Source organism: Rhipicephalus sanguineus, chromosome 1 (assembly GCF_013339695.2).
Source record: "Rhipicephalus sanguineus isolate Rsan-2018 chromosome 1, BIME_Rsan_1.4, whole genome shotgun sequence".
In the NCBI taxonomy this organism is placed as follows: Eukaryota; Metazoa; Arthropoda; class Arachnida; order Ixodida; family Ixodidae; genus Rhipicephalus; species Rhipicephalus sanguineus.
Window position 1 is genome coordinate 30,438,115 of NC_051176.1, and position 15,332 is coordinate 30,453,446.

Consider the following 15,332-nt stretch of genomic DNA (forward strand, 5'->3'; position numbering starts at 1 on the left):
TCGCCACCGGACAGAAGGTGTGTGTGTGTACTGTATGTGTGACCGATCCTAAGTCTGCAGAGAGTAACTTCTGTGTGGCGTGATTTTGATACTGGCGGCCAATTACCCAGATGCGGTTTGACAACGTGTAGCTTATTTCGTGTATGCATATCCCATGTGGTTTGCCAAAAGACTCTGAGCTTTCTTTTCAGGACGTGTTTTAGGTCTAGTGCGGGAATAGCTACCCAGTAAACCATGAATGTCCATTAGATATCCATAGAATGCTAGTCTCGGGATATTCAGTACATCTTCTGGATATCTACATTTCTCCACATGACATTTCACGGATGTACTATAGATCATCTAAAATGCACCCAGATCACGCTCTCAGTACGTTGTATGGATATTAAGGCTGGATGTTCTGTACATTTAAAAGATGTTTTCCGAATAGGCAGCACACAAAAGGGCAACAAATACGCACACATAAAAGACGCAAACACAAGCGCTGACAGCGCTTGTGTTTGAGTCTTATGTGTGCGTATTTGTTGCCCTTTTGTGCGCTGCCTATTCGAAAATCATGGCTCACCAACTAGCCCATCAGTACATATTAAAAGATGTTCATTCCTTAAACTCGCATCCACATGACGTCTAGCTGCTTGTGAGGTGCACTAATTATGGCTCTCAAAAACGAACGCTCGACAGACTGTAGGCCACAATACTTTTCGCTCACTTGAGTGCTCGCTATATGTACTGTTGTAACCTGAAAGTAACTGTTGCGAATCACTATTTTGTAAATTTTAGTATTTATGATTTTGGAAGTAGGTGTAGGTGTCTCGGCATAAAAGAGCAGTTGTATTGTACTGCCTTCTATGGAGAGCACGCTGCATACCTCACATTGTTCCTTTTAGGTATACAGCACATAACACATCTGATAACACATCAAATGTGCAATACTCTTCTCAGACTATTGCAATGTTTTGTTACACACAATGAGTACAATGCATTGCCCTGAAAGATTACTGCACATACAATCATAAGAGTGTTTCAATACTGGCGAAATGACAAGAGAATGAAGTGAGTCGAAAGCAACAAGGCAGTATCACAAAAGTTATATGAGCAAAGCAATGCTGTAAACCATAAGAGTACTCTCAACGTGTAAGAACACAGGCTAAATGTCTAGAGAACGCAGATACACTCAAAAGAAATGAGGCGGTGTGATAAAAGTGAACTGTGCACCAGCTGAAGACTAAAACCGAAACTGTCCACCAGGAGTCCCAACATAAGCCCAGAAAAAACAAACTGTCTGCCAGGACTCTCAACGTAAGTCCAGACAGGCTCCTCGGCCGAATGAGTGTGGTCTTGTGGGTCACAGGAGGGGCTACTTGATATGCTCAGTCCGATCGCTGTGTGCCTGGATTCAAGTAGAAAGGAAGGTAAAAAAAAATAAAGCCGGTACAGTAAAGGAATCGAGAGTTCATGAAACTGCTTGAACCAGAGAAACTTGTCGCATTGCTCTTTCTATTTTATGCCTTAAAATGGCTATCTTGCAAAGCACATCAATGGAGCCCCAATTCTATGACTTTGAGAGGGCACCCAAAACTATCGTAAATTGAAAAAGTATTAAGATACGCAGAGACTGTCGGTCTTTCCCCCAAAAAATGTGACATGAAGGCGCACTGCTTCAAGAAAAGTAGATTAAATTCTTTAGAAAAACATGACACCTAAGTAATTAACTGGAGGAGGTGAAAGTTAATTATTATCCAATGTAATATGTCTTTTCTCCAGGATAAAATGAGTCAGGGCATTAACTGCAGTGAAGAGTCAAGTACAAAGCTGAAACCTGCTACAAACGGCCTTCCATGAAGGGTGTCAAGTATGGTGTCATCATCATTAAATGGTGACGGAGAACATTTCTTGAAAGCTTGAGAACATTCATACTGGACACGACTAAGCATTGTGTGTGATGCATTAGTTCCCAATCAGGTGCAAACAATGAAGCGCTGCTTTTATTAAAACTGCTAACATGAAAGGAAAGGTGTGTTATGCACTAAATACGGCTACAAACGCTGTATTATATATATATATAGGACAGACGATTACTTTTAGGGCTCGTTTTCTCTGCGAGACTATATATATATATAATATATATATATATATATATATATATATATATATATATATATATATATATATATATATATATATATATATATATATATATATATTTCCAAATACTAGCTTTCACACAACCTCGATGAGGTCCGTGTAGATTGTTTAGGTAACAGCCTTTGAATAAGCATGCGATCAAGCAGTATTCAGGAGCGAATTAAGGAACTGGATCACTGACTGCAATGAACTGCAAGAGAATTTCCCCATTCTATGAAGGCAAACTGTACTTTGCCCATTTTCTAATTTTCAATATAGGAGCTAATCAGTTCACCTAGCCGGTATCGCTACCTACAGGGGACCCGCAACACTTTTTGAGCACGGTCAGAAAGCGCTGCCAATAGGTAGTCGAGGCTCCCGAGAACACACAAGCCAAATATTATATCGCAGCACGAGCCCTGGATTGTACAATAAATTCTCAGTCACCTAAACATTGCTCCCTCTTCTCTCGACAAATGATGTGTTAGTCCACAAATCATAGCGTGTATGTGCACAGTTCCGCCATTGGCTGATTTGAGCATGGCGCTTATTCCAACTAAGCTTTGGCATGCTAGGGAAAGAGAGAACAAGCAAGCGCACACAGCTAAACAAATAAAAACAGAACTACAGCTGCGACATACCACGAAAAACAACGCTAACAAATGCACAGTACTACAAAAGGACAGGCTAAACTAAGCTTATCATGGCTACTCTGGCAGCTACAAACCATTACATCAAGGAAACGAAGCAGAAGAAATGATGTCGATATCACCGAGGCATGCACGGCGATACAGAACTGTGCGTTTGGGAAAACGCGACTGCGAAAATAAACAAAAACCTTTATTCACGCATTACACAACGGCCTTATTCACTAAAGGAAACCATAAGAGAACGTACCTTTGCTGGCCAATGGCCCACTGCCGGGGCGGACAGGGTTCTTGCTGTACGCGACACAGTACCCAACAGTGGTCTACGTCCATGCCAGACGACACGGTATGAACTATGGGTTTAGGAACACGCAACTGCGAAAAGAAACAAAAACCTCCATTCACGCATTACACAACGGCCTTATTCACTAAAGGAAAGCATAAGAGAGCGTAAGTAGTACGTACCTTTGCTGGCCAATGGCCCACTGCCGAGGCGACCGGAGTTCAGAAACTCTTCTACTGTTCTTGTTGCACTGGACACAGCCAGAGAACATCCACCACACAACACCCAACAGCGGTCAACGTAAGTGCACATACGTCAGATAAAAAGCGGCGGACAAACGTCGCTGCTGGCAGCGTTGGCCCTGGCAGGACAAAACCTCAAGACCCAACCACGACTGGTCCAAACAAACATGTACGCAATGTCCGTACATGTGCGAAAGGAAACGTGATGGCGATGGCGGTGATGGGGACGACGTCGACGCGTGTCACAACCATGGTCACAACTTAGGGAAAGATTATGTACAAATTCATGCTTTATATTGCCGCTCATTGTAATTTAGAAGTAACGGTACTAAGTTTTTACAAATGTAATGATTTTTTTGTACAAATCATGGCGGCCATGACGTATTTTGCGTTGCAAACGGAAGTAAGCATAGCCTTTGAGACTTAAAATGTAGGCTTCAAGATGTGGGCCGGGATCAACAAATATCACTCTCCCGTTAGAACGGGCGTCCGTGGATGGCCAGATAACATCACAAAAATAACACAAATAAAATGCACCGATGGTACAGTGTGCACAACTCATACCGTACCGACAGACACGGCGCCTTGCGGCGCAGAGCCGCAACCACGGTGCAGGGAGCATGGCCTCCGAGATTGGCAGGCGCGTGCACCGCCGGTTAATGTCGGAGGCCACGCAGAAAGGAAAACCAAAAAGGGACGGGAAAAAAAAAACCGCGAGCCGCTTAGAGGTGGGGGAACACGCAGCGCGCGCCTTTGGCAGCGTTGAGGAGCAGACGACAGCGGTGTTTTCATCAGCAAACGCCCAATTTATTCCGTTCTTTTTCTTTCTCTTTTGTTGCATCCGTTTCTGCGAGCTAACGCGAGGAATCAATGCCAGACTTCAGTGGATGCGCTGATTTAGTGTCGTTGAAACATTCGTTGATTATTTCTAATCCCTTGAAGGTCGGTGTTTTGTGAAAAATAAGCACAAATGTGCACCGTCTGTCACTGACGTCCAAAATGCGTCCATCGTTCACACAGCGTACATGTGCATTGTACGTCCGTTACAATAAGCCTTTGTATATCTTTTAGACGTCCACATTGCGCAAAGCGAAAATTGGACATCTTTCAGACGCAAATAAGACATCTTCTTTCGTCCTAGATGTTTGGATTATACCGCTACGTACCATGGACATTCGTGGTTTACTGGGTAAGGATGTATTGTGACTGTTTTCGTGGGCGGATGCTGCTAGCTGGTCCGCCAACACGTTGCCTTGAATCTCGCGGTGCCCTGGCACCCAGCACACTACGACATGTTGTTCGAGTGCGTAGATCGTGCTTAAAAGAGAATACAGCGAGACAAAGACGGGGTTTTTGTGTCTTTTCAGGCTTTTTAAAGCTTTTACCACGCTTAGAGAATCTGTGTAAATCACTGCCTTTTGTAGTTTTAATTGTTGAATGTGTTTAACGGCCGCAAGTATCGCGTAAGCTTCTGCCGTGAAGATACTTGATTCAGGGTGTAGAATACCGGAATCTGTAAAGGATGGCCCAACGGCTGCGTAAGACACAGAAGTATTGGACTTTGAGGCGTCCGTAAAGAATTCTGCACAAGTGTATTTGTGTTGTAGTTCAAGGAAGTATGTACGGATATGTGCAATAGGCGCGTGTTTCGTTACTTCCATGAAAGAAAGGTCGCAGTCTATAAGCTGCCACCGCCACGGCGGTAGTTGTGCAGCGGGAGCCAATAGACAGTGTTCGAAAAGTGGCACACCCGTTTCCTCAGCCAAGCCCTCACACGAAGTGAGTAGGGCTGTCGCACCGAAGGACGGTGGTCGAAAAGGGCAAAACTAGATAAATCATTTATTGTGGGGTGTGAGGGGTGTTCTTTGTCTGCGTTCACTTTGAGATAGTATAGAAACGACATGTAAGATCGCTGCAGGTGGAGCGACCACTCGTTCGATTCGACGTAGAGGCTTTCCACGGGGCTGGTGCGAAAAGCACCCGTAGAAAGACGAATACCCGAGTGGTGGACAGGGTCAAGCATCTTCAACGCGCTTGGTGTCGCAGACTGATATATTATCGCCCCATAATCCAGGCGCGTGCGTATGAGGCTTTTATAAAGATTCATCAGACATTTCTTGTCGCTACCCCACGTAGTGCGTGACAACACCTTTAGAATATTCATGGTTTTTAAGCACTTGTTCTTTATATACTTTATGTGTGATATGAAGCTTAGTTTCGTGTCTAGAATTACGCCGAGGAATTTATGCTCCGTTTTCACAGGCAGCCGCTGACCATGCATATCAATGTCCGGATCGGGATGGAGGCCTCTCTTTCTTGAGAATAATACACAAGTACTTTTTTGTGGGTTAAGGCTGAACCCGTTCTCGTCTGCCCATTTGGTTACCTTGTTTAAACCAAGTTGCACCTGCCGCTCGCACATTGAAAGGTTGCAAGATTTATAACCGATCTGCACGTCGTCGACATATGTTCAATAAAACATATTCCGTGGAATACACAGACGTAGGGAATTCATTTTTATAATAAAGAGTGTGCAACTCAGGACACCACCTTGCGGCACTCCAGTTTCCTGGACAAATATTCGGGACAAGACATTACCCACTCGAACACGGAAGGTGCGATTGGACAAATAGCTTTCGATTATGGTCAACATCTTTCCTCGGACACCTAAGTGGGATAGGTCTCTTAATATTCCAAAGCGCCATGTGGTGTCGTAGGCCTTTTCCATATCGAGGAACACCGAAAGGAAGAATTGCTTGTGAACAAAAGCGTCGCGAATTTGTGCCTCGATACGGATAAGGTGGTCAGAGGTAGATCTACCCTCTCGAAAACCGCACTGGTATGGGTCAAGTGATTTGTTTGCTTCGAGGAAATGTATAAGTCGGCGGTTTATCATCTTTTCAAAAAGTTTACACAGGCAGCTTGTTAGTGCAATGGGCCTGTAGCTCGCAACGGAGGATGGGTCCTTGCCCTGTTTTAAAATAGGAATAATAATGGCTTCTTTCCAGGCCGAGGGAATCTCACCGGAAAACCAAACAGCATTATATAGGGAAAGGAGGGTTTTTTGTGTTTCAAATGGCAGGTGTTTCAACATTTCATACACAACACGGTCGGAGCCTGGGGCGGAATTATTGCAGCAATTAAGCGATGCTTGTAGCTCAGCTATGCAGAAAGGTTCATTGTATGCTTCGTGTTTTGTGAATTTACGCTCTAGTTTCTCTTTTTCGATTCTTGTTTTGTATCGTTGGAAAGCTTCTGTGTAGTGTGACGAGCTCGACACCTGTTCGAAGTGTGCACCTAGGAATAAAGTGCGTATTTGGGCCGGTTGGTACATGTTCAACGATACGAGAAACAGCGCGACACACGGGACAGTGAAAGAGACGGAGCAAGCGCTGACTTACAACCAAGGAAATTGCCTATCTGTCTAGTGGATGATGGTTTTATTATTTTTTTCAGAAGCTTTCATAGAATTCGTGAACAAAGTTCCACGTCACTGTTCTCCTCTCCTTCCTTTCACGGTGCATGTGCTATATATACCCCCATGTACGGAATAAAACCTTGGTTGTAAGTCAGCGCTTGCTCCGTCTCTTTCACTGTCCCGTGTGTCGCGCTGTTTCTCGTATCGTTGTGCACCTAGGAAGTTCGCCTGGTCTTCCAAGCTGTCACCTTGTGTGTTTACTAGGGGAAGTGAATGTGCTTGTCGGCCTGCTACCCTACTAACCATGTTCCAGACTTTAGCCTCCTGTGTATATGAGTTAATTCCCGATAAAAATTTCTGCCAACTTTGTCTTCTTGCCTGTCGGCGAGTTCTCCTGCCTTGTGACTTTATGTTTTTAAAACTGTCCAGATTCTCGGCTGTCGGCGAGTCCCGAAGCAGCCTCCATGCTTTATTTTGTTTTTTGCGCGCGTTTCGACACTCGGTGTTCCACCATGGCACACGTCGTTTGCCGGGCAGTCCAGCTGTTTGTGGGATACACTTCATTGCGGCATCAATCAAAAAAGCTGTAAAGTAGTAGACAGCTTCATCTATGCTTAAAGCACGCATGTTGGTCCAACTTAAGAGAGCCATTTTACAAAACTGTTCCCAATCGGCTTTGTCAATTTGCCATTTGGGAACCTGTTGAGGACATTCATTAACTATTGGGGTGCTCAGAACTATAGGAAAATGGTCACTTCCATAGGGATTATTAATGACTTTCCATGTTAGAAGGGGCAGAAGTGATGGAGATGTGATGCTGAGGTCTATGGACGAGTAGGTATTGTTCGCAAGGCTATAGTATGTTGGCTCTTTTTTATTCAAGAGACACGTGCCGGAAGAGAAAAGGAACTGTTCAATTAGACGACCTCGCGCATCGCAGCGGGAGTCACCCCATAGACAGCTATGCGCATTAAAGTCCCCAAGTACAAGGTAAGGTTCAGGGAGCTCATCTATTAAAGACTGAAATTCATGTTTTTGCAGTTGGTAATGTGGAGGTATATAGAGAGAGCAAATGGTGACGAGTTTGTTCAAAAGAACCGCTCGAACAGCCACTGCCTCAAGGGAAGTTCGAAGTGGTAAATGTGTGCATGCTACTCCTTGATTAACTATAACCGCTACACCCCCGGATGGCGCGATGGCATCATCCCGGTCCTTCCGGAAAATAATGTAGCTGCGTAGAAAGTTCGTGTGTTTGGATTTTAAGTGTGTTTCTTGTACACACAGCACCTTTGGTGTATGTTTGTGTAAGAGTTCTTGGACATCGTTGAGATTTCTAAGCAGTCCTCTCACGTTCCATTGTATAATTTGTGCTTCCATATTGGATGTCAGGTAGTGCTGTGTGTACGAGAAGGAAGTGGGTGTTGTTTAGGTCGAGATTTAGAGCTCAAGTAGCAGGGCCGTCGTCGGGCCCCATTATCGGCTTTTTTGGTTTTCTAGCGCGCTCCAGGGAGCTACGCCGCTCTTTCGGTACCAGAGGCACCGGAGTTGTGTCCATTGCCTCGTTTGAGGCACTGGACGCCCGCGTATGCGAGCTGCTGGCTTGTTTGTCCGACCTCGCCTGGCGAGGCGTGGTCGTGAGACCCGACGACCCTGGAGTCGCCGGCATCTCTGGCTTGGCAGGTGGGGACTTCGCCTGGTGTGACGAAGTCTTGGACGCCACCGAGCCGGAGGGCGATGTGCTCTCCTTGGCCTCTACGGTGCCGGAGCTTGTAGTGGCCGCCGGTGTGGTCAGGTTCAGAGTAGGCGGGGCAGCCTTCGCTGCTTCCACCGTGGGGGCGGGTGGCGTTTGCCTCGGCACGCTGCGAGTGGTCCGGGCAAACGCGATAGGCCGTTGTGGTGCTGCCCCCCGTCGCACCACTTCGGCAAAAGATGTTCTTGCTGGAAATGACGATGAAACTCGTTGTCGTGCTTCGCGGAACGTTATGTTTTCTTTTACTTTTATCGTGAGTATTTCTTTCTCTTTCTTCCAGGCCGGGCAGGCCCTGGAGTACGCAGGGTGATCACCTTCACAGTTCGCGCAGTGAGTCTCATCGCCAGCGCAGTCATCAACAGAGTGACCCGTCGTTCCGCATTTTGCACAGGTGAGCTGCCCTCGACAGCTTTGAGACGCGTGACCAAATCTTTGACATTTAAAGCATCGCCGCGGGTTTGGTATGAAAGGTCGTACAGCAAGCTTGACGTAGCCGGTTTCTATGGTCTCGGGTAGTGTGCTGGAGGCAAAAGTAAGTATCAAATGCTTGGTCAGTATTTCGGTGTTGTCGCGCCTTATCTTGATCCTTTGGACATGAGTGACATTTGAATCTTTCCATCCATCTAGTAGTTCTTCCTCGCTGAGGCCAATCAGGTCCTCATCGGAGACTACACCTTTGACAGTGTTCATGGTCCGGTGCGCGCTCACAGAGACGGGGATGTTTCCAAACGCGACTAGATGTGACAGATTAATGTACTGTTCCTTGTCTTTTAATTCGAGGAGTAGGTCCCCGCTTGCCATCCTTGTGGCCTTCTAACCCGTTCCTATGGTGTCTTTCAAGCACTTAGCAACAAGAAAAGGTGAAATGGCTCTAGCTTTTTCAGATGATTGTTCACAGTGAACCACGTGGTATTTCGGAAAAGTGTCCTTGTTTTTGGGCCAAAAGAATTCAGATGCATCGGTGCGTACCCTTTTTGGGGCACGATCGGTGGAAGAGGGGTTCGAGGGTCCCATGGAAAAAGTCGCTTGTTCGGCAACGGCGCCTACCACCCACCACGGAGCCCAACAGGGGGACGTGGCAGAACATGTGAAAAGTCTGCGCAACGCCAGCAGTACGCCGTCACTATAACCTAATATGGTCTACCCAAGGTTGGGAGCCACACACGGTTAACCCTTGCCGCCAGGAAAAATCGGAAGTAACGAGAAGGGAGAAGTTGACAGGAAAGTTTAAAAGTGAGAGAGAAAGACGAAGATGAGGCGAGAGAGAGAGACAGGAAAAGACGACTGCCGGTTTCCCCTGGGTGGGTCAGCCCAGGGGTGCCGTCTACGTGAAGCCGGGGCCAAAGGGGTGTGTTGCCTCTGCCGGGGGGCCTTAAAGGTCCAATCACCCGGCGTCGGCTCAACCCCCAGGATCCCCTTTTCCCCGGACACGGCAATGCCACGCACGGCTAGGCGTGGGAGGGGGTCGAAACCCCCCGTTAGCTCGGGTCCGTGGTGTTCCTTTTTTTTCCATTTTTCCATTCCATTTTTTTCGTGCTCGGGTCCGTGGTCTTCCTTACCAAACGCCTGCTTCCACAGACGCCCCTGCGGGGATATACATACTACATATATATATATATATATATATATATATATATATATATATATATATATATATATATATATATATATATATATATATATATATTGTAATGGAAGAAAGACAAGAGACGGCACCCTTGCTGCGGGCCAGCTGTTCTTATTCTGACTTCCTCTTTCTCGTCTTCGCGCTAGCCGAGCTCGAGCCCGTGCCCGAGCGCCGCTTCCTCTTCCTTACATTCGGCCACTCTGCGAAATGGCACGGGAAGCTGCCGGAATTGTCTGTGGCGGGCGGCATAGGGAACCCAAGCTCAAGTTTACAGCGCGACGACAGCGTTGCGTTGCGACTCTGGAGGCAAGCGCTGGTGAAACTGGGAATGGCGCGGCTGACCATGCTTGTTTCATGACCGACAGTGGCGGCACGCGTGGCACACATTTTTCAGTCGATGGGGGGAACTTAGGCCACCGTGCTTAGCCGCGCCGTCAGCTTGGCACGCTGAACCGAAAGGCTTGCTGCGCAAAGCTGCATTTCCGCGACGGCAGAAGCAACCCCACGGAAGAGGAAGCGAGGTCAGAAGTATTGCTGTGTTGATAGTTACATAATAACAGTGCAGGCAACACCAAGGCACGCTATCCAACTGTAAAACTCGATCGGTTCCCGGACAAGTCGTGTGAGGAAAAAAGGCGACAAGTGTGGATTACCGCACTTCAAAGAATGAAGTAAATTCTAGCTCTGTCTCGCCTTGTGTTTTGGCTCTTTCAATTCATCGCTTTCGTCCGTTTCAACTGCCTGAATCAGTACGAAACGCGGCGAGTACATGCAACGACTGTAGTAGTCTCCTTGAATTGTGAAAGTCCAGTTACGATTCTATGTTGAAACAAGTTTATGCTTTGATTGCTCGCGTTTGTGAGACCTAGCCGTCGTTGTTCAGTGTTCACACTCGCACACGCCGTACCACAGTTAGCGTTGGGCTGTTGGTTGAATTCAACTGTTCTCCGCACATGGTCAAAGGTTCGTCGCCCACAATTCACGCGTCGGGAAAGCTGCTTTATCGCGCCGGAATGAACGTCTGTGAATTTCCAGCAAGCTTTGCCTTCATTTTATTGGTTTGCTTTGTATTTATTGTCGCTTTATTATGGTGGTACTATTTAAGCCGCTAAGTCTAAGTTGCACTAAGACATGCTTTTTAGTTGCCACCTTCAAAGATCATTTTGTTCGTGCGTGCACGTATGTGCGAGTGTTAATTAATCTCCGCACAGTGCTTCAACTGTGCATATACGACCGCGCTAATTGTGCGACGCGAGCGCATGGCGCGCCCAGTACTACATCGCATCTTAAAATCGGCACCTCATGCGGAGCCGCGTTTGCGCAGCAGGTCTACTAAGCCTGTAACGTCAATATTTTCATGAAAAGAGTGCGAGAATGACACGAGAACCGAAAACAAACGAGGCGAGCAGTTCAACTTCCGTCGCAACTAGTGGTTAATTAAAGCTAAGTTAGCTGCTTCATGGCCGAGTCAGCAAGTGATGCTCCAGCGGCACAGAGGACTTGACTCTAACCTTCTCGGGCTTTTTAGTGCCATTGCCGTATTAACTGAGTTGTTTTTTTTCCTTGCGCAGCAAACCTTCGTTCGCCACAGTACGCAGCTGCTGCTTCCAGCATGCCACATCAAAACATAATCACATGTTTTTCATAGTCGACAACGCAGAACATCGAATATGGGGTACGCAGCTTTTATTAGGTATTTGAACATATGACAGATTGGGACTTGCCTAGAGTAGACGTATCGTATACGTCGTACACGGTAATATCGCGGACTTGGGAAATGAATTTTGCGCTAAGTCGGCTGGGTGTCATGTCGTCTGCCGTCTGCTCCAAATAATAAACGTGATTTACGCACTTTTCTCTCTTAAGTTCGTTTTTCGGAACTGCTCGTTGAGCGGGGAGATCTTTTTGAAGTCGCACTGTAGGTGGTACATTGTGAGGCGCCGCAAATGCACCTGGAGAGCTCTGCACGTGCACGAAAGCGAGTGACAGCGCAGTGGCGAGAAGTGGAAGCATGCAACATATATTCCCCGTTTCTCTTTTTCTGCCAGGAATGGCGCTGCCTGTCCAGAGTCGCAGCGCCACTAAGCGATGCTTGGGGAGCCTATTGACTGTGCCGTGGTGGTCGGTCTCGTATACGCTGTGGCTTGTCTTTCTGGGCAGCCAAACATTCTGGTGGGGGCGACATTGGCTGTGTCAGGGTGGTCGTTGAAGGTCTCGTACACGCGCTGAAGGAATGTGGTCGCTTGTAGAATATGGAGCTGACAGATGGTACTGGCTGATGCACAGTGGTCGCATGAGTTTCTGTTCTTCGCGACGACTATCCTGCGGGAGGAGGGAAGACAGGGCAGCGAGTCTCGGTTGCAGTGACGCGACTTTCCACACTGGGCGGGGACGTCTGCGCCCTTCGCTGTGCGTCAAGGGGAGATAGGGTGTCCCACTGGACATCTGCGACACCGCGGAGCAGAGATCACGTACTGGCTTGTGACGCAAGTCATGCTCTTGCAGTGTACCTGATGTCGTGCTGGTGCTCGAAGTGGTGATTGTAGACAATGTGCGATGTGTGGTCATGTCATCCTTGTCAGAAGCCTTGCCATCAGGTGCAAACATCAGCTGCACCGGGAGCTCTTCGACGACAACGTCCTCAGGCGAGATACGCGCTTAAACTTCTTTTAAAGAGACGGCGCTTTGGAAATGCCAGGCATCTGCACACTCGGCCAATGACTGCGCTGATGGCGAGGGATGTGGTTCCTGAGCATGGGCCAAAGCGGGGCCGGTGGCTAGAGTGTCGCCTCCACCTCGTTGCAAGGGAGCTGACGTCTTACAGTAGGCCGACACCTCTTGATGGTTTAGCGCTGGTCGGCTTGGAGGCCCGCTTATCGGCTGCCGTGGCATGAAGGCAGTCTCTGTCTGTGTAAAGGGTGGTCAGGTGGCAGGTATCGATCTGGAGTCTGACACCCGTAGGGCAGAGGACACCTCGTGGCTAGTGTTGATGACTGCCACAGGACGCTCCGCGAAGCTGCTCGTGGAGCGGCTACAGGGCACAGCTGTTCCAGGGGGGTGCTGTCCCTTGCAAGGTCGATCTCCGCGGGAGGGCAGGTTGATAGACGCCTGAGCTGCACCGTCGAGGTGGTGTGCCTCACAGCTCTCATGCGTGGTTGGGACTAGGTTGAAAAAAAGGGGTCGTAAGCCGTAAAAAGCGGGCAGAAAACACTTGCCAGTGCGGACACAAGTGGGCATTGTGCCCGGAGCAGTCAGCATGAATATTTGGCGCAAAAAACACTTTACATTGTAACAAGGTGTGGGTTCGAGCTAGTTGGTACTCCATGATCACTACTTCTTGCGCAAAATTTTTTCTAAGACGACGGACGAAACAGACACGGACGGGCGCAAAGTTCCAACTGAATTTATTATTAACATGTGCCCTAAATATATACAAATATGACTATGACAAAACAAAACAAAAAACACCAACGCCACAGGTGTGCAGTGTGTCAGCGCGCATTAGCTACTCACTCCCCCAAAATGTAGTGACCCTTCCAAGAAAGCCATTTCCTTCTGTGTCAATGACACTGACGTCATGCTCATGCAGTTGCTGCCCTCCCTTTGCATTTTGGCTGCCTCCACAATCTCTCGTGTGCGCTGATCCGCGTCATGAAAAACAGCAGTACACTGTTTATACAACGGTTTGCATCCACACTCGTGGCAATGAATGGCCAAATTTCCATCCCTGCCCCCTTCCACCCTGTTCGCGTGCTCACGCAGGCGGTGGTTTAGACACCGACCTGTTTACCCAATGTAAGGTCGTCCACACGAGAGTGGCAACTTGTACACTACTTCCTTCGTGCAGTCAACATACTTGTTTCGGTGTTTTACGCCGCATTTTTCCTTTTTGGCTATAAATGGGCTTGTGGCAATGCAGAGTTTAGACAGTTTTTCAGGCGCAGACATGACCACCTGTACGCCGGCTTTTGCACCAATCTTTTTAAGATTGTGCGAGATGCCGTGCAAGTAAGGAATCACCGCCATCTTTTTAGGCCGCATGGTCTCCTGATTGTCACCCTGATTGTCTTCATGCGAAGCAGCCGCAGCTTTCTTCTGCGTCCTCCTGATAACATCAGCCACAGCCACTATCATCTCCTGCGGGTAACCGGCTGACGTCAGGTGAGACACCTGCGCGTTGAAGCTTCGGTTCATAGCGTGCTTGCACGTCTTACTGAGCGCATTGTTCAGACAGGAGCTGATTATGGCTCTCTTCACCAATTCGGTGTGGGCGGACCTAAAGGGCAGCAAAGGTTTCTGGCTACGCGGTTCATACATCCAACACACGTGAGCTCTTGAAAACGTGAGGCAGAGGTCTAAAAACCTGAGACGGCTCTGATGGGGCAACTCGTGCGTGACCACTAGGGGTGTTAAGGATTCCTCGAATATTGCCAACGTCTGAGCCACATCACAGGAAAAAACATCATCAGCACTCTTTAGCAAAACCAAAAAATCGTCAACATAACGAAACACCTTCACCACGCTTGTGCCTCTTAACTTGTCGACGAGAACTCTGTCCAAATGTGCCATGACAATGTTGCTTAGTACAGGCGCGACGCAGGAACCTATACATATTCCTGTCTTCTGTATGTACAGACTATACCGTTCCATTGAACGTAGGTTGAATTAAGGTAGAACGCCAATAGATCCAGAAAATGCTGAACAGATATTCCACATTCATTTTGAAACCGAACTGCACCAAAAAGCGAAATTGATTCTTCGACACATGTCAACACTAAATTATGCGGTAGGGAATAATATAAGTCTTTAATATCTACAGAGAAGGCATTGAATCCCACCCCGGCATGCGGAACCAAAAATTCAACCACTTGTTCGGAATTCCGGGTACCGAACGGGTCTTCCACTTTCAACACCTTCAAGTTAGACTGCAAGAACCGCGAAACAGATTTCTGCCAAGTATTCCTTTCGGTCACGATTACTCGAAAGGGCACCCCTTTTTTATGGGTCATAGCACTGAAGAACATTTCTAGTCCCAACTTAGCGCTACTCTCAATCTGTTTAGCCACGGTGTCTAGTTTAAGTTTCTTGCACAGATCTTTCGCCTCCTTTTTTACTTTAGTTAGCGATACCTGTTGACATGCGCGAAAAACCGAGTCAATAGCATTCTGCGCCTTCGAAAAGAACACCGTACGCGGAAAAACGCCAAACCCGCCCTCCTTATCCGATTGTACCAGGCACAGG

General features: G+C 47.6%; 1 long non-coding RNA gene across 1 annotated transcript; it reads right to left on the minus strand.

Moving 5' to 3' along the window:
- Window positions 1-1,285: 1,285 nt before the first annotated feature.
- Window positions 1,286-3,302, minus strand: LOC119385075 (uncharacterized). Its single transcript, XR_005182077.2, has 3 exons — window positions 3,237-3,302; window positions 3,022-3,146; window positions 1,286-1,390 (listed from the first exon to the last, which is right to left on the minus strand). It is a non-coding gene; the product is annotated as an uncharacterized LOC119385075 (long non-coding RNA).
- Between the last annotated feature and the right edge of the window lie 12,030 nt (window positions 3,303-15,332).